Below are 20,634 nucleotides of genomic sequence, written 5' to 3'. Positions count from 1 at the left end.
CAAGACTTAGAAGGCAGAAGTGAAACAGCAGCACTCTCTGAAAGTTGTGGTTAGATGCAGTGAGAGATGTTAGAAGTACTGATGTGTTCTAGCTTAGCCTGGCCCTCCCCACTGCATGTCTAGCTCTTCTTTCCAGCTGCTGACACTGCCAACCAACAGCAACCCAGGCCTGCCCTCAGATGCAAAGGCAATAGCTTACCATAGATTTCTCCACCACCTCTTCACATACTCACTTCAGCAACTGATGTGCCTGGCTCCCCAAATTCCCCAGTAGGCTGTAACTTGCTCAATCGTGCCAGTGTGTCAGGAAGGTTGATGAGCAATTTTATCTCATCCTCTAACTCTGTATTTTAGGCTTTAGTTCTCCAAATTTTCCCTAATTCTGAAAGGTCTTATTGCTATAATAGATCTTTATTCCATAATATTTAAGGTGGTCTGATTTTCTCACTGAGCTCTCATACCCTGATGCACTCATAGACTGATTATATTTAACTGCCATACTGCATAGTAACTAGTATATATGTCATTAAATGGATGTTAGATTAATTTTGTTGATGTTGTTCTTCACTAGCAATGGTAAACTCTAGAGATATGCTCAGAATTTAGACCCTGCTATTCTTTTACCATGGTCACTTGAAGAGAACTTTCCAAAGTTAGAGGGAGAATTGAAAAAAAACAGTGAGATATTGGCTGGCATCAGTAGTAAAGAAACGATGGAGGATTTTCATCTGGGAGAATGTCACAATTAGACTTTCAATTTCATCATCCTGGTTGTAATGTGAAAAATGGGTTGTAGGGAGGTTGAGAGTGGAAGTTACAGGGAACAATTAATAGGATAGTACAGTCATCTAGGCAGAAATGCCTAGAGGTGGACTAAGGTGGTGGCAGTAGGATGAAGTGAGGAATCTTTGTCTGCCAGGAGAAGGCCGTCTAGAGCATGGATAACCATTTCAAAGGTAGCAAAAATATCTTTGGCTCTAAACCACCATCACAGAATGACTGGGATATTTAACTTCCTCAATTCCCTCTGTTTCCTTGTGGAAATCCCCCCAAACTTATATGCTGTTTAATTTTTCTTGCTAGCACTATTTAATTTCTTATTGTTGAACAGCACTTGTATGGTCCTTGCTACCTAGCCACTATAGTAAGTGCTTTTCAAAGGTTGACTCATTTAATCCTTGTAATGGCTACTGGTGCAGTTTTCCTATGGTCTTCAGTTGGTAGCAAAATCTTCCATCATCACTGACTGCCATTGCTGTTTCTCTCCCAGATGTTGGTCTGGATGATGGAGTTTACTTCTCATCCTGTGGCTGCTGTTACTCTCTCTGATGTGGGGAATTATATCAGTTGGGTTTCTTGTTTGCAAGCAACAGAAATGGATTTTAAGCAAGAAATTAATTTTCCTATAGAATATCAGGTTCCACTACTCACTCCTTTGAATAGTCAATATCCACATACACCCTTGTTTCTATACCTAGACACACACGCGCACACACACACACACACACACACACACACACACACTTCTACTAAATATAATGCATCTTTTCTTCATAGTAACCAAAAATGTACTCACCTCCTCTCTGAAGGGAGACAATGCAAAATTTCATGCAGAATTTCTGGGTATTACCCATTTCCTCTTTAGTCTAATACAACTTCATATTGATATTTAACAACCTATGCACTAAAATTTGTATTTAAACACCACAAATACACCTATACAGAACAGTGGGATAACAAAATTTGTCTTATATTCAAGTTAGGAATTATTGATAGCGACTAGTGTTTTATAGCTGTTTTTTTCAAACCAGGATTTAGTCATAGTTCATTAATTGCATTTGATCACTAGTAGACCACTGCATTTTCAAAGGCTTCATCTCTCATTTTTTGGCATGCATATGTATGTAGCATACCTGCTACTTCTGAGTATGTGGCAGATTGTATTTCCCAAATATATCCACACTTTATATTACCCCACCCCACATGTTTTTCTTACAATGTGATTGTCATTGCTCCTGCTAAGAGGTTGGTGAAGTTCCCTCCCCTCTTTAACCTGGGTAGGTGCTTGTGCCTCCCCCAACCAATGAAGTAAGTGATGCTATGTGATTTCCAAAACTAAGTTATAAAAAGGATGCAGCTTAACTCCCTCTTTCTCTCTCTCTCTCTCCCTCTCTCTCTCTCTCTTCCCATCCCTTCTCTCTTTCTCTCTCAACATTTGCCTTGGAACCTTGCTAGGTAACAGCCAGTGTCAGTTGCCAAACACATGAGTGAAGAAGCCTTCATATTATTCCAACTCCAGCCTTAGAGCCTTCTAGCTGAGGCCCCTTCATCACAGTAGAGGTAAGCCCTCCCTATCCTTTCCTGTTTGAATTTTTGATCCATAAAAACTGTGAGAAATAAATATTTATTTTTGTTTTAAGTCACTAAATTTTGGGGTAGTTTAAATGCAAAGTAGTTAATTAAAACACAGTCTTATAAGCATGATGTCATCAATAGAGCAAAGCATAATAATGTCCTGTGGGATAATAAGATGGTCAAGGTTTGGTTTAGCAAATATAGTACAGTCGCAAAAAGTTGATGCATAGCTGAAGTAGGACAGTGAAATTGTACTGAAATTTTACTGTAAAGTAAAATCAACCTGTCTGAAGTGTTTATATTTATTGGGCTAGGAAATACAAAAAAAATCATTTACTAGATGATTAGCTGTGTTCCAAGTGTCAGAAGCATGTTTGTTGTTGTTGTTCCAGTAAGAACACCGCACTTGGACCAAAGTTGCAGTTTGAAATGCCAGATCATTAAGTTTATGATTATTCACTTTTATACTCCAAGGCCCATCCATATTCACTTAAATAGAAATGTGGTAGGAATTACCACACCTGTATCTTTCAAATCTTTGATGATGGCATTGACTTCTGAAATCTCCTTCAGAAATTTAGTCATCTATGTAGTCAATAAATATTAATTGAATATCTATTATGTGCCAGTCATTGTCCTAGACACTGAGGATAGAGCAGTGAACAGGATAGGCAAAATATCTGCCCTCAAGGAGATTACATGCTAGGGAAGGAAAAAGACCATATACAAACAAACAATTGTACAATATATTGCTAGGTGGTAATGGGTGTAAGGCAGTAATATTGCTTTTCTGTAAGCATTTTGCCAATGAGGGGTTATTCCAAGAGCTTACACTTGGCCCTCTCTGTTGTAAAAGCCCATAGGCCCTGAGTAAAGGAGTCAATGTAAAGATGCCTGCAGTTGCTGAGATTGTCCAATTTTATCTTTATCTTTATCTTTAGATCATGGGAAAATAGCCATGGGAAAAGAGTTTGGGGTCCCACAGGACCAACCATGAGTTGCAATGGGTTAAAATTCTATTTAATAACTGTCCCTTATAAGGCTCAGTGTTAATGTGCTTTTGGGCCCCCATAAATTAGTGTAAGTCCAGGGTGAGTGCTGAAGAGCCTGTGAATGTTTTGTGTGCTTTTCTCTTGATCACATTTACCCAGTAAGTGGTTTCAGATCTATGGGGGAAGACAAGGGGAAGATTCACAGTTTGTTCCTGTGACATTAGTAGCCTTGATCAAGTCTCCACTCTAGGTGTTCTGCATTGTGAAATCATCTAGGTCTAGTAATTGAGTGAGTGCTAGGACTCACTTTAGGGGTAATGTAAGCCAAGTTCTTACTCACTAGACTTCTCTTTTAAAAGATTGCAAGTCAAGGGGTGCCTGGGTGGCGCAGTCGGTTAAGCGTCCGACTTCAGCCAGGTCACGATCTCACGGTCCGTGAGTTCGAGCCCTGCGTCGGGCTCTGGGCTGATGGCTCGGAGCCTGGAGCCTGTTTCTGATTCTGTGTCTCCCTCTCTCTCTGCCCCTCCCCCGTTCATGCTCTGTCTCTCTCTGTCCCCAAAATAAATAAAAAGTTGAAAAAAAAATTTTTTTTAAAAAAAGATTGCAAGTCAAGTAGGGCTTTAGCAGGTTAGGCATCTCTTTCCATGCCAAGAATTCCCTAAACAATTAACCAACACCAGAATCTCTGTACATCAAATCATTCTGGTTACTGTCTGGCCTATGGCCTATTCAGAGACCAACACACTCACTTTGCCTCTGGCAATTAAGTCTGGCACTTGGTGTCTCCTCCCCCTTCATCCTTCCATTCCCACACTCTTTTGAGTTAAACCTCAAGCATTGTTTTATGTACTACTAATTATCTTAACTAGTGGTGGTTAACTTCTGACCAAGGACAGAAGCCAGAATTTACTGAAGTCTTTGCAAAGAGCTGCAATAATGGTATGAAAAAGCTTTCCCCAATTCCTCATCAAATGAACACCTCTCTGCAAAGAATATCACGTAATGCTTAATCATTCTACCAATACAACTTTTACGGCAGAGATTTGCTTTGGACTTATGTCAAGGTCTTCAAATGAAGCTCTAAAGAACTATCTGGAACATTTTGCAACAATCTATTCTGACAAGATCAGAGTTTAGAGACCTTTCTAAATTCTTTCAAATGCCACTACCACTTTATTATTTGAATGAATGTGCTTAGGGTGAATCCCCATAGTAAAAAATTCCTTGGCAGATCCTCCAGGATAGGTCTTCCTATCTCCATTTTTCAGAAAGATACTTATCACTGCTGCCTCATCTTTAGAATGTGTTCAGTACTGGTCTTTCCAGAAGAAACTTCTTATTCAGCATTTATTGCTTCTTTGCATTTCAGTGGTGGAGAGATGTACTAGCTGTATGAAAGAAGAGATCAATACTTTCTGGCACTTAATGTATAGTACACTTGAGAAGGAGCTCAAGATTTAGAGGAATGAGCCAACTTGGGGTTAATAACTGTGGCGTCCAAAGTGATTTCATCATATGCCATTTGAATTTCTAATTTCACTGCCTTCACTTCTTTCCCTGCTTCTCCATTCTCAAATGGCAAGGCTGAAAGAATTCCTAGTGCATCGCATCTTCTCAGACTTGGGAAATATCGCTCAGAGGGAACAGCACCTTCTATTGCAATTCTGGTCATTTGGAAAAAGGCACAGCATTCAGGGGATAGCTTCAATATGGGTCTGAGCCTTTCCCCATCTCCAAACACTTCTATTTCTTTTATGCCCGACTTTCTGTTTGCACTCTTTTTTCTCTGCTCTTTCTTAGAGTTGTTCATGACCCTAAATTCATTGTTCCCCACCAGAGGTGCTCTGGAAAGCTGCATGATAGGGGAAAGAGAATAGACTCTGGAGTTACACCTGGGTTTAAATCCTGGCTCTACAGTCACTGGACATGTAACTTTGACTACATCCCTTAGCCTCTGTGAACACCAGTTTCTTCATCTGGAAATGAAGTGAATCAATCCTACTTCAGAGAGTTATTATTTGAATTAGAGAAAATACATGTAAAATACCTACCCAGATACTTGGCACATGATAGGTAATATATTAATAAATATACCAAAACCACATTAGCATATATTATTATTAGTATATATTATTTATAATAATTAGGTGTCTTGGCTTATTCTTTCTGCTTTTCACCATAAAAATATTTAAATGTTTTGAGCCTTTACTGTATACTCACACTTTTAAATCTCTCCACATATATTAATTCATTTAATCTTCTCAACAACTCTGTAAGGTGGGCACTATTACTAACCCATTGTTGCAGTTGAGGATACTATGGCACAGAGGGGCAAATTAACTTGCCTAAGGTCATATATTTGGAAGTAATGGAGCCAGGATTTGATTATAATCTGGCACAAAGCTGGCACATTTTAGAAGCCATACAGGAATGCTGACTCTGATAGTGGATTAAAAGATCTGTAAGAGGGGCGCCTGGGTGGCGCAGTCGGTTAAGCGTCCGACTTCAGCTGGGTCACGATCTCGCGGTCCGGGAGTTCGAGCCCCGCATGGGGCTCTGGGCTGATGGCTCGGAGCCTGGAGCCTATTTCCGATTCTGTGTCTCCCTCTCTCTCTGCCCCTCCCCCGTTCATGCTCTGTCTCTCTCTGTCCCAAAAATAGATAAACGTTGAAAAAAAAATAAAAAAAAAAAGATCTGTAAGAAAAATATTTCATATTTTTCCAGCTTCTTCATATTGTACTTTATATTAATTGAAGAGAGAGATGTTTAAATGTATCAGAAAGATCAGCAGAGCCATTCCTTACAGAAGTAAGCTGAATTTATTCTTAGCTATGAGGTTCATCCCTTTGTCCCTGCTATAAGATGCTAAAGGTAATAGAAAATTCTCCTAAACTGGTCTCTAGAGGAGATATATTGGCTCACTTAACTACAAACCCAAAAGTAAGGCAAGCTCTAGGCTTCGTTGCTTTAGCAAGTCAGTGAGATCCCAAAAGACTCAGATTCTTTCTACTTCTCAGGCTTGTTGTCTCTGTCAGCTTCATTCCGAAGCTGTGGTCCTGTGGCAATTGGAACTGCATGATTCTTCATTCCTCCCTAGTAGGGAAGGAAAAGAGGTTCCAGTGTTTCTTCAGAAGAGTAAAGAAAGGCTTTCCTGATGAACACTACACCACACACATAGCTTTTCCTCCCATCAAAATGGTCCAAGTAGCTTCCTCTTAAGCCAATCAAAGCCATCCCTAGAACTTGGGATTGTGGTCATCTTCCCCAAGGCACATAAATGTGGGAAGAACAAGAAACCTGAACAAAATTGTGGTTCTCTTAGGAAGAAGAAAGGGAGGGACAGACCACCAGCATATCCAGCAGGCTCCTAAGGACACATTATCTATTTTCCATGGATTTTCCTATTTTCTTGGCCCCAATTTTATCTTCACTACACTACTGATAATAGTTACTTCTCATGGAGTGAGCTTACATGAGACAATGTATATGGTAAGTTTTTAACACAGTACAAATGAGTTGTAGTTGTTGTTACTGTGCTGCCATTGCAGTTGGGATTTTCTCTTAAAAGTGTGTTGTGTTGTTAGTAGTAAGGCCAGAACAGCAGAAGCCATGTGCCTGTCAACCTCCATTTTTGTCCATTCCTACCTCCTAGAATGTACTTTCTCCCACCCCCAGACACTCCAGGATGCCTCTCACTAGTGTGATTTGGGGCAAATCACTTCACCTCTCTGGACTCCACTTCGCTCTTTAGTGAAATGAGATCCTTGCACTAATTAATCTCTAAGGTACCTTCAAGCTTTAATCTTTTATGATTCTATGAATTTCAGGTAGCAAGTTAAAGAGAAGTGAAGAATTTCAGGCAGGTGGCAGGTTTTTGGAGTCAAAGGATTTTAAACAATCAAGTATCCAGTTAACAAGGCTACCCTGATTTAGGGGTTCTAAAAACATACCTACATACATACATACATACATACAGACACACACACACACACACACACACACACACACAGAGGTAAACATACACATGCGTAAGCATGCATACACACTAAGGGCAGTTAGCAATCTATAGTGAACATCACAACAGGAATGAGGACCTCTAATAAAATAAAATGGACTCAACTGCAGGGCAAACCTGAGAGATGCAGATGTGGGGAATGGGGCAGTGAGAAGAGAATCCTTAATATATCTAAGTTTGACAGAGGTGAGAATTCCACTGGGTGGAGAATTATCAGTGCTTTGAGCATTGCTTTTATAGGCCTATACGTGCCCAAATCTGAGGGGACCTCCGAAGAGATTAATCTGACCTTCCAACCACAGAAACATGTCTACTACTAGGTCCGACCTTGTTTTGCTTTTTTTTCCATCCCTGGTTTCAGCTGGGCCTCAAAAGCAGAAAGGCCAAAATCCAACAAGAAAATATGTTTCTGTTATTTTCTCTTGGCTGCTTAGGAGACCTCTCTTGGCAGGCTTTCTGGTGATTTGTCCAAGCCTAAGAGCCTCTCTTCCCTGGAGTTCCATCACCTTGTTCAGGGGAAAAGAAGCCCTAAGCATCACTATGCAGTGCCTGTGAGGTAGTTGCTCTTTTTCTTAAACTAGAGTCCTTCAGTCCTTTCTTTTCCTCTTTGTCTCCCAAAAGACAACCGTACACAGTGGGACCCAAAATAATAGCAGCAGCTACCATTTATTACCTGTGTATTATTATTCAGGAGTGACACTAAGCATTTTTCATATTATTTCAATTACTAATTAAGTAGTAATGGAAGGTGATAAGATGGTATAAAAACATTAAAAGGGGTGAAAAATAGATATTTCATATTGATAAAATGTATGGTCCATGAAGAAGTTAAATCACTCATGAACTTTTATGTACCTAATAATATAGTTTCAAAAATTTATAAAGCAAAAATACCAGAAATACAAAGAGAAGTTTACAGGGCCACTGTCATAATAAAAGATGTCAACAGGACCACTGTCATAATAAAAAATAGACAAAATTGATTAAGTGTATGCAGAATTTATATAGCATAGTAACAAGTTCTATAGAACTTTGAACTCAACAGAGACTACATATTGTTCTGAAACATATGTGAAAACGGTTTCAAAAACTGGCTTTGTATTATGTCATAAAGAAAACCTTCACAAACTCTAAAAGGCAGTATTCATGCAAGCACTTTGAACAAAATGCAATAAGACTTAGAAATGAACACTAGAAGGGACACCTGACTGTCTCAGTCAGTAGAGCATGCATCTCTTGATCTCGGGTTTGTAAGTTTGAGCCCCACATTGGGTATAGATATTACTCAAAAACAAAATCTTTTTTAAAAAAGAAAGAAATTGGGGCGCCTGGGTGGCTCAGTCGGTTAAGAATCCAACTTTGTCTCATGTCATGATCTCGAGGTCTGTGAGTTTGAGCCCCGCACCGGGCTCTATGCTGACAGCTCAGAGCCTGGAGCCTGTTTCAGATTCTGTGTCTCCCTCTCTCTCTGACCCTCCCCCCGTTCATGCTCTGTCTCTCTCTGTCTCAAAAATAAATAAACATTAAAAAAAATTTTTTAATAAAAAAAATTTTAAAAAGAAAGAAATTAACAACAGAAGGATAGAAAAAACAAATATACCTACTTAATATTTTAACCTTTATAAATTATTATTGGGCATATCAGTTAGGGTTCAGTCATATGAAATATCTGTACATGATGGATTGGTCATCCATATATACAGAGGTTTGACTTGATGCAGTTGTAGGATCTAGCTAAACAGTCTCTCTAAGGTTGTTGTCATTGCATCTGATACTGGAACTTGAAGTCCACAGGGCAAACAGTCGGGATGTAAAGTGGGAAGAGTACAAGCTGATGCATATGAGGATAGGCTAAAACCAATGTCAGTTCTTGCTTCTGACCTTGGTCATACAGAAGCCTCAGCCTTTTGTCATGGAGCTAAACACACACATACACATGCATGCACACACACACAAGCACAAGCATGTACGCACACACACACACACACACACACTGAGTACACACTAGCAATCAATAGTGAACATCACAACAGGAATGCAAACATCTAATAACTCCTCTGAATGAATAAGAAGCTGAAAGAGAATCCAGAAGGAGACAGAGCAGTTCCAATCTTGGCCACTGTCCCACACCAAGGAGGGCCAGGAGACAATGTATGTAACCTACAAAAAAGTGAGCTATTGCTTTACTTACACTCACCAAATTGCCCACAAGAATCTTGTGGTCCAACCTAACTGGAAATATACAAGAAAGGGAATTCTGAGAAATGTAGTTCAATCTGGCCAAGATGACACCTTATAAAGCCACCACAATCTGTTCTTCACCAACTTGACACCCATGCTTATCTCCATATTTAATCCCCAATAAAGATAATAATGAAGTCATCCTTCTGCCTCATACAATATAACTATCCCCAAAAACCAGTAGCATGCTAACCCAGAGGTCAAAAAACTCTTTCTTAAAGAGCCAAATAGTAAATATTTTAGGTTTTGCAGGCCACATGGTTTCTGTTGCAACTATTCATTACTAACATGGTAGTATGAAAGTAGCCATAGACAATATGTAACTGAATGAATGTGGCTATATTCCAACTAAACATTATTTACAAAAGCAGATGGCCAGCACTTGGGCCATAGTTTGCCAACTCCTGTGTTAATCCTTTGAGCAAAGGAGAATAAAGATCCTTTTTATGTTGAGTGATCTTTATCTTTCTACCATCTAATTCACACTTCACTCTTTGACATCTTATAGCTTAAATATTGAGATATGATGTTAATTATACATAGCACATCTTAGATAAGGAAGTGGAAGAGAAGGAGGAAAACAAAAATATTTTCTCTCTATATATGTGTGTATATATATATAATACTCATGAAAGATTACAGTTCTTTTTTTGCAATTGGTTACATTTATTTGCCTGTTTCCAAATGTTATTCCTGAAGGGTCTGGGCTATTAGCAGTCCTGCGTGAATTGGAGTTTGTTGGAGTTTTCCATTGTCTTAATAATCACAAAATATTGGTATACTAAAAGTTGCTCTATAGGATTTCCCACATTCCAGAAATACTGACTGTACGATGGCAACTCAATTATCTCTTGATAGTCAAGATCAGTCCCCACAGCCATCTAGTAAATCCCTTGTTTGCCTGTTGATTCGGTGGCCTTAGGAGCCCACAGTGGCCAGGTGGCAGTCTCAACTTCCAGCTCATTGGAATCACTGTTGTGTCTCCTGGTAGAAGCATTCCTCCCTTTGGAACTAAGACTTCCAGAGCAGCAGAGCCTAACCTTGTGGTAATGGGAAACAAAAATTGTACTAGAAGATCACTAGGGGTAATAATGATAGCAACAACTTCACTTTCTATCCCCTTAATTCCTAGACTTGTGAATCTCACTATGGGAGAGGCAGCAATATAATGGATATTGATTTAGAGCATTTATCACAATCTGAAGGACCTTGCTCCAGCCGCACAAAGTGTTGCCACCTACTTGATGCCTTAACTGAGCCTTTGAAAAGTGATTACACCATTCTACTACATCAGTTGCTTCAGAATTATAAATAACATGGTAGGACCAGTGAATCCCATGAGCATGGACCTATTGCCTAACTTCATATAAAGTGAGTTTCTTGATCAAAAGTGGTGCAGTGTAGAGTACCATGCTTTTGGATAAAATATTTGGTCAGTTCACAAATAGTACCTTTGGCAGAAGCATGGCAGGAAGATAAGCAGAAAAGGCAAATCCTATGTTATAAGAACAAAATGCTATTCCTTTCATGATAGAAGCAGACCAATGTAATTAACCTGCAATCAGGCTGATCCCCCAGGAAATAATGCCATTTGGGGGTCTCCAAGTTAGTCTCTGCTATTGGCAGATTGGGCATTCAGCAGTACTTTTATCCAAATAAACCCTGGGGCGCCTGGGTGGCACAGTCGGTTAAGCGTCCGACTTCAGCCAGGTCACGATCTCGCGGTCCGTGAGTTCCAGCCCCGCGTCAGGCTCTGGGCTGATGGCTCGGAGCCTGGAGCCTGTTTCCGATTCTGTGTCTCCCTCTCTCTCTGCCCCTCCCCCGTTCATGCTCTGTCTCTCTCTGTCCCAAAAATAAATAAAAAACGTTGGAAAAAAAAATTAAAAAAAAAAAAAGCCCTGGATGGTGAAGGTTCATGTTGCTGAGCCTAGCATAACCTCCATCCTGATTCCATGGCCATTTGTTCATGAACCCATTAAGCAATAACAGGAATGACTGGAGAAGAGGGCTGACTGACATCCACAGAATAGGTCACCCTATTCACCTGATTATTTAAATCCTTCCTTGGTGAGCATTTGTATGGGGCACAAATATTTTCATATTCTGTGTCCATTTGGAGAGGTTTATCCACATATATCTTGCCCAGATATCCTTGTCACCAATTTTCCAATGTGTCCCTTCCAAGTCCCTGACCATCCAGTCAAATCATTAGCCCCAGCCCATGAGTTAATGTAGACCCATATGTCTGGCTATTTATTAATCCAGGCAAAATGAACAACTATATGTCCTGCACAAAGTTCTGCCCACAGGAAAGATTTTCCTTCAACACTGTTTTTCAGGGCTGTCCCAAAATGAGGCTATAGTGCTACAGCTGTCCACTTTATCTTGAAGATAAGGCAGATGGCCAGCCCTGCTTTATCTTGAAGAGTTAATTGGGTTTAAAAAAATTTTTTTTACATTTATTTATTTGAGAGAGAGAGAGAGAGAGAGAGAGAGAGAGCACAAGTGGGGGAGGGGCAGAGAGAGAATTTGGATTGTGAGACACAGAATCCAAAGCAGGCTCCAGGTTCTGAGCTGTCAGCACAGAGCCCGACGCAGGGCTCAAACTCACCAACTGCAAGATCATGACCTGAGCCAAAGTCAGACCCTTAACCAACTGAGCCACCCAGGCACCCTGAAGAGTTATTTGTAAACCAACTTCAAGTGTTTTCTTCCTCAGTCAACTAATCCTAGGGAACTCATCATGAAGCCATCAGTGTGGTGGAGAGAAAGAAGGAAATGTAGCAGGAGTAGGGGGGATGGACATCTGGGCCACTTCCTCATGCAATTTATTTGTGCCTTCAAGATCTGCATCAGATGATATTGATGGTGAGCATCTCAGGTCATATGATAACCTGGTAGCTCATGGCCAAGCATTTAGTCTCTACTAAGTCCCAGTAACAAGCCAAAAACTGGATCCCAAAAGGGGAAAGCATAGCTTTGCTAAAAAAAACTCTTAGGGTCTGTGCTGTGATTCACCTGTAGGATAGGGGCCTGCTAATGGCTCCAAACAGCATCCCTATGTGACACTAATACTTCAAGTACTATCTTATCTTCTGAGTCATATGGCTCAATTAGAAGAACAGCTTGCATAGCAGCTTGACCTGTTGCAGAGCTTACTCTTATTCTGGGATTCACTCAAAATGGACAGCTTTTCAGGTCATTCAGTAAATGGGTCAAAGTAGCACATCCAAATGAGATATATGTTACCTCAAAAATTAAAAGAATTTCAGTAGGCATGGTGCCTCTTTCCTCATGGTAAGAGGAACCAGGTGCAGCAACTTGCCCTTCATCTTAGTTGAGAAATCTCTTCATATCTCAGATAATTGGACCTCTACAACTTTCACCAAGGTGGCAGGTCCTTGAATTTCTGTGGAATTTATTTCCCACTCCCTGGCACACAAATGTCTTATTGATGTGTCTAGAATAGTTGCTACTTTCTGCTCACCATGTCCAGTAAGCATAAAATCATCAAAGTAACGGACTAGTGTGATATCCTATGGAAGAAGGCAAGCAAAGTTCTTGTAGGTTAGATTGTGACATAAGATTTGAGTTGAGAGACCCCCAAGGTAGGACAGAGAGGGTGGATTGCTGCCTTGCCAGATGAAAGCCACCTGCTTCTGATGGTCATTACGAACAGGTACAAAAATAAAAGCATTTACCAGATCTATAACTGCATACCAGAGATGTATTGATATCTCAGCAACAAAACCACATCTGGAAATGCAACTACAATTGGTGCCACCACCTATTAAATTTATGACAGCCTATTGTCATTCTGGTTGAGTCACAACCCCTGCATCTTGTAAGTCCTTCCAAGTAGCATCAATCTCTGCAATTCCCCCAAGAATGCAGTATTGCTTTTGGTTTACTGTTCTTGTAGGTACAGATAGTTCTAGTGGCTTTCACTTGGTCTTTCTTACCACAATAGCCCTCATTTTATGTGTCAGAGAACCACTGTGGGGACTCTGCCAGTTGCTACGTATATCTATTCTAATTATACATTCTAAAACTGGAAAAATAACCACAACGTGAACACAACTGGGCCCACTGTGAGATAGATATGAGCCATGTGTCAGTTATATATTGCTGCATAACAAACTATTCCAAAACTTAGAAGCTGAAAACAACAAATGTGGTCTCAAACATTATCTATGGGTCAGGTATCTGGGAGGAGCTTAGCTGAACGTCTCTAGTTCAAGGTCTCTCATGAGATTGCAGCCAAGCTGTTTCCTGGGGCTCCAATCAGCTCAAGACTTGATTGGGAATGAAAGACCCACTTTTGAACTCACTTATGTGGTTGTTGTCAGATTTCAGTTTCTCTGTATTGTTTCACTGAGAGCCTCAGTTCTTTACCACACCATGTGGCCATCTCCATATAGTTGCCCACCACGTGGCAGGATGCTTCCTCAGTGAAAGTGATCCGAGAGAAAGAGAGAGGGAGAGAGAGAAAGACAAAGAGAATGAACGAAAGACAGAAGCCAGTCATTTTATAGCCTAATATAGGAAATGTTATCCCATTATTTCTTCTATACCCTGCTCATTAGAAACAACTCACTAGGTCAAACCCACACTCAAGGAGAAGGGATTACACAAGGCTGTGACTACCAGGAAATATGGGTCATTGGGGACAACATCAGAGACTGTCAACCATACTGGGTTATTAAAAGTGAAAATGATGAACTTGTTTAGAAATAAACATTAAGAGCCAATGTAGCAAAATTCACCAGGTCTTCACATAACACATCCCATTTTACAAATTGGGAACTCAAGGCACAGAGTGGTTAAAAATATTTGCCCAAGGTCATTTAGTGAGTGGCAAAACTGACACTCAAATCTCAGTCTAATTCCAAAGGCTAATTCTGACTCTGACCTTTCCTCCAAAAGTCCTTTAATGAGATCATTTATTTCAGATGGCTTCTATTCCCTTCTGTTTCTTCTCTTTCTGCCTACTTTTCTTTCCATTTCTCCCCCCCCCCCCAACCCCAACAGAAAGACTATTCAGAGACTGATATATTTTACCTTATTGTACCAACTATGAGATACCCTCAAGTGTGAGGTCATAGTTTTTCAGAAAAGAGATTATTTTTAAATGATAACCCATGGCCTATCCCACAGAACTGTTTCTTCTCCTCTGATGCCTTCTAAACAGAAGCTGGTGACATTAAGGCCACAATTTCAGCACACCTGCTCCTTGGTAACAACTGAGTTTCCTCCAGGTACCTCCAGTTTCATAGCTGCTCAGAACTTCCCCTCTAAAAGGCCCAGAGTCACTCTCAGAACAATATATCCATAGTTTAAAATATAACTTGAGTGGTTTAATCACACCCCCACCCCCACCCACTCCTTCCACTTCCCTTTCCCTCCCCCCGAGAGGCCCAATCAGTGAGATTTCAGCAATAATTTCTGTAGTCTGGGAAAATGCTAGGTCACACTTGGGAGTACCTGGCTGCCCAGAGGACAGTTTCAGTTCCCACTGCCCACCTACAAATAAGAACCAACTTGCACATTTAGAATGATCATTTTCTTTATGTAGCTGAAATAAATCTCAGACCACAAATTAAAGGTTGAAAGAAATAAACTTTATTTTTTAAATAATAATTTAATAATTTAATTTTAACCAAACATAATTTATTTTATGAACCTCATTTTATATAGGAGTAGAAACATAGTATGTCAATTCAAAGAGCCATCTTTAGGGTTAACTTGAGATCTGGGTGTGTTGGAGAGTGGGTTGGAGAAGGGGACTTTGGCCTTCAGTTGTTATCTGCCTGTACCTGCATCTATTGAGATGTCTATCTTCAGTTGAGACATTGAGATGTCTATCTTCAGTCCTAAAGTCATTCTCAGCCTCTTGCACCTGACCATAGGCCCCTCCAACCTGGCTGTATCTCAGGTACTTGGCCATCCCTCTCAGAAGTAGAGAAGACATTTAGTTGCACTTCTACCCCTTCTGGACAGGAAAATCCTACAAGTCTTGTGACCTCCCTGGAAACAAGGTACAACCTTACTCTTCTCCTAAATCCCTAAACTTTCTTAGGAAGGTTTCACTTCCTTCATTGGCCCCAGGAATTATCCCTGAGGATAAGCCACAGGACCCCTGCTCAGGAACCAATAACATCTCGCTTCCTCTCAGATGCTCCTCTTCTTCCCTGACCAGTTCTGTAGATTTTAATCTCAGGTTGACAGAAGGGAAAAGGGATGAACTGGCTTTGATGAACCAAATATTATTCTAAATCCTTTTGTCTTCTTCCTGGACCTGAACTTTTAAAACTTAAAAGGTAATATTTTACTCTTGTTCTCTGATTTTTCTGTAACAACCTTCTGTAAGACAATCCATATCTCAAAAATGGGGAAAAAGCCATAAGACAAATAAGAAGAATTCTAGGAAAACATATCAATTAATATCAAAATATAATTTCACTACAATTAAATACATTTTCCTGCCTTACATAAAATCCGTGTCATTTCTTTTTATCATAGTCCTTCATTTTATTTCACATCCGCCCAAAGCAGGAAACTTGCTGAATGTCCTGAGTTAAGTGTCCATGAAGCAAAAAAAGTATGAGACACGGCCCTACTTCTTACGGGAGGTTGTTACGGGTTGAATTGTGTACCCCAAAGAAATTCCCAGTACTTCAGAATGTGACTTTCTTTATTTGGAAATAGGGTAGTTGGAAATATAATTAGTTAAGATGAGGTCATACTGTGTCCTGAATAGAAGAGAAGAGACACAGAGACAGAGACACAGGGAAAAGATGGCCATGTGGTGACAGAGGCAGAGTTTGGATTGATGTAGTTACAAGCGAAGAACTCCAAGATGGCCAGCAAACACCAGAAACTAGAAGAGGCAAAGAAAGATTCTCCCCTACAGATTTCATAAGAAAATCTGGCCTTACATTAGAGGATGTCTCATAATTGATCCAATAAAGTAACTATAGCAATCTCTGAATGGTCTTGGAACATGGCCCTGTCAACACCTTGATTTTGAACTTCTAGCATCCAGAACTCTGAGACAACAAATTTATTATTTTAAGCCACCCAGTTTGTGGTAATTTGTAATGGCAACCCTAGGAAACAAATATAGTAGTCTAATTAAGGATGTAAGAACTCAGATATCACAAAGCAGTTATGGAATAATGCACTGTTAAACTGTGTGACACTAAAGAGAACAGCAAAAGATCCAGAGACTCCCAGACTTACCACCCCCCCCCACCCCGAGTCTCTTGCCTAGTCTTAGGAGTGACTGGGTTGCTTTATTCATAGCATTGACACAAAGAAGTTTATATCTCCCTGGCCTTTTGGGCCCTGTGCTCCAGGATCTTACACAATAAAGCCTCCATCTAAAGGTCATTACTCCCAAAGGAAGTGACTTCTTTTGAACACAAATGCCATAGGCTTCTGAGACTAAACAGGACAACACTTCACATCTCAGAAAGTTATACTTGCCATGATGAGACCCAAGATGGGACCAGCCATGTGGCTCTGAGCTTCACCTAGCCAGAACCTCAACCAACAGGAGAACTCTGTCTTATGAGACCTATTCTGAATGGTCTTTGTTTGCCTGAAATCTTGCTATTGGGTTATAACAGTGGATTCTACACATCTTGCTCGACCTGGTTCTGTTAAGTCCTCCTTTTTTTGGGAGGGGGGCCTCTTTGTTGTAGGCCACTAAATAAGTTGTCTCTACTGGGTCTCAATGCCCATGAGGTACATAACCAATAAATTATCCTTTCTATAGTTGCTGGATTGACTATTATACATTTTCTGTTTCAGAGAAGGAATCAAGAAACAAGGAAGGGGATTGGGCTCAAAGGGCAGAGTGGTAAGGGAAGGATGAGAAGTTAAATTTGGGGTTTAAAAAAGGATAAAGGAAATGAAAGTTGGCTGGGCTTGTTAGTCAGGAATCATCCTTGTGTCCTCATTTCCCCTTATCTCTTACATCTAAGTAATCAGCAGATCTTATCCATTTTATGTTCAAAATACATCTCAAATCTGTTCTTTTAAATGTCAATAACCACAACTTCTTTAGACCAGGCAACCATCATCTCTGCCTTAGATGACTGCTAAACCTCGTAACTGATCTCTCTTTTTCTAATCTTATCTCATATAATTTATTCTCTACAAAACAACCACAGTGATCTAAAATGATGAATAAAATAACTTCTGTCCTGTGATTAAAATTCTTTAACTTTCACTTTCAGCCAAGATGGACTAACAGATGACATCTATCTTCCTTCTCTAAGTAATTAGAAAAATGGACAAAAATGTATATAATAAGTATTTTTCAGACATGTAGTACAGGACTATGATCCCCGAGAAAAAGTGATGAGGTGAGCCCTACAATTGCATGAACTTACTTCTTGGAGGCAATTTTCTGTCCACATCACTGAGGGGGTAAACTAAGCAGGTCTCTATGAGTTGCAGAGATAGAGACTTAACCAGGGGAGGTTAGGGTGGCTAGAATTTGTGGAGCAGAGTACCAAAGAAGAGTGAGCAGCAGCAACGGAGAGAGAGGGAATGAGAGAGGGTGCTCCAAAGGTCTGAGAGGGATCTCATTGAATCTTTGGCTGAGCACTGATCTGTGTATGTATAAGAGGAATCTACTCTTGGTCAGAGAAAGAACCACCTGAGAGGAATAAGCAGGACAATTCACAGACCTGGGAATAGTTTGTGTTCCTACCAGCCAGAGTAGAAAGACCTCATAATATATGGGGCATTGGGTAGTCCTCAAAAAAAAAAAAAAAAAAAAAAAAAAAGAGTCCTTAGTAGTAGCACTAAATTAGCCCTAGATTAAAGGTTACTCTAGACCTGCTCTAACAAAGCTTAAAAGCAAGTCTTGAAATAAGCCAAATGATCCCAAGTAATTTAACAGTTCACCAGAACAAAATATAACTGTAGTTAAAGATATAGAACAAAATCCAGCAAAACAATATAAAATGCACAATGTCTGACATCCAAAAATAACCAAGCATGCAGACAGGACTTTTGGCTATGACAGAATAAAGAGGTATGTGATGGAACCAGAAAAGACCTTGAATAGCCAAAGAAATCCTGAAAAGAAAACTAAACCTTGAGGCATCACAATTCCAGACTTTAAACTGTATTACAAAGCTGTAATCACTGAGACAGTATGGTACTGGCACAAAAATAACACATAGATCAATGGAACAAAATAGAGAATGCAGAAATGGAGTCACAAATGTATGGCCAACTAATCTTTGACAAACCAGGAAAGAATATCCAATGGAAAAAAGACAGTCTCTTTAAGAAACGGTTTTGGGAAAACTGGACAGCAGAATCATGTTGTGATCACAGCTGGGGCAAACAGCCTGACTAGACAGAATTGTAATAAGGAGATTCTGAAAAAGACAGAGCCAAAGCCATAGAGTGCTAGATTAGCTCTCCACCTATTCCTAGATGACTGGGAAACTACATACATGCACAGGGGGTACTGAAGAGAGCCCAGTGGAAAGTAAAAACCTAGGCATACTTGAGAACTAGCTAAAATTTGAAGTTACTCACTCTTTGGTCTACACATAGGTAAGTTAGCAGAGGAGTGAGTTAAAGCCTTATGGATTCAAGGTGTTTGAGCAAAATCTCTGTTCAAATCATTGGCTGACTACTAGGCTATGTTGACACAGAGATAACTTCTAGCAAGCCAAGACAGAAAAAAGAAAGAAAGAAAGAAAGAAAGAAAGAAAGAAAGAAAGAAAGGAAAGAAAGAAAGAAAGAAAAGAAAAGAAAAGAAAAGAAAAGAAAAGAAAAGACAGAATAAAAAATCTGGGCAGAGGCATCAGCAGGAGTCTGCAAGTCATGGGGGAGAAAGATTCCACCATTGAAGCCAAACAATTTTTTTTTAATCGGTGGGGGGGGGGGGGGGGGGGAGGGGGGAATCAGAATAGAGACTTGCTACAATGCATTATTGAAATGCCTGATGTCAACCAAAAATTATGAGAAATGCAGAGAAACAGTAGAGTATGATTCACATTCAGGAAAAAAATCAGTCAATAAAAACTAACTCTATAAGCCCAGATGTTAGATTGAGAAGACAAACACTTCAAAGCAACTATTATAAATATATTTAAATAATTAAAACTTTATTCAAAGAATTAAAATAAAATATGAAAATGTTTGATAAGTAAGGAATGTCAATACAAAAATAGAAACTATAAAAAAGAACCAAAGGGGAATTCTAGAGTTGAAAAGTACAATAACAAAAATGAAAAATTCCCTAAGTGGGCTTTATAGCATATTGGCAGAAGAGTAAATTAGTGACTTTGAAGATAAAATAGTGGAAATTTTCCAATCTGAAAAATAGAAAAAAGAATGAAGAAAAATGAATAGAGCCTCAAAGACTTGTGGGACAGCATCAGGCATACCCATGTACCTATTATTGGAGCACCAGAAAGTGAGGAGAGAGAGAGAGTTAGAAATTTTTGAAAAAATAAAGGCTAAAAATTCTCCAAGTTTTATGACAAACATTTATCTTCAAATCCAGGAAATTCAACAAACTCCAAGAATGATAAACTTAAGATCTCCACCCTCAAACACATCATAGTGAAAAAGTTGAAAACCAAAGAAAAAAAGAAAATCTCAAAATCGGTAAAAAAAAATGATTCATCATGTACAAGGGAACAAAAATATGATTTAAAGCTAACTTCTCATCAGAAGTAATGGAGCCAAAAGGCATAAGAGTGACATATTCAAGGTGCAAGAAAAACCTTTTAATCAAGAATTCCATATCCATCAAAATTAAAAATAAGGAAGTTTCTGATGGTCAAAATTCAGAGAATGTGTTATTAGTCAACCTGTCATACAAGATATACTAAAGGAATTGTTTGGGCTTAAAGAAAGTGATACCAGTTGGTAAATACAATCCACAGAGAGAAATGAAGAGCACAGAAATAATAAATTGTGGGTAAATAAAACATATAAGCAAATATAATAAATAAGAAATGTATTTATAAATATATAATATATAGTTTATAA

The 20,634-nt window shown here is 39.4% G+C and overlaps 1 protein-coding gene across 1 annotated transcript in view; it reads left to right on the top strand.

The window, feature by feature from the left end:
• Window positions 1-20,634, top strand: part of LOC109498160 (translation initiation factor IF-2-like) — a 243,517-nt gene that overhangs the window by 210,554 nt on the left and 12,329 nt on the right. Inside the window, exon 7 of the mRNA XM_045055102.1 lies at window positions 2,236-2,340. The gene's annotated coding sequence lies outside the window, so the exon portion shown is untranslated. The remainder of the gene's footprint in view (window positions 1-2,235; window positions 2,341-20,634) is intronic.

This window comes from Felis catus, chromosome A3 (assembly GCF_018350175.1).
Source record: "Felis catus isolate Fca126 chromosome A3, F.catus_Fca126_mat1.0, whole genome shotgun sequence".
In the NCBI taxonomy this organism is placed as follows: Eukaryota; Metazoa; Chordata; class Mammalia; order Carnivora; family Felidae; genus Felis; species Felis catus.
This window is presented reverse-complemented; position numbering and strand designations above follow the sequence as displayed.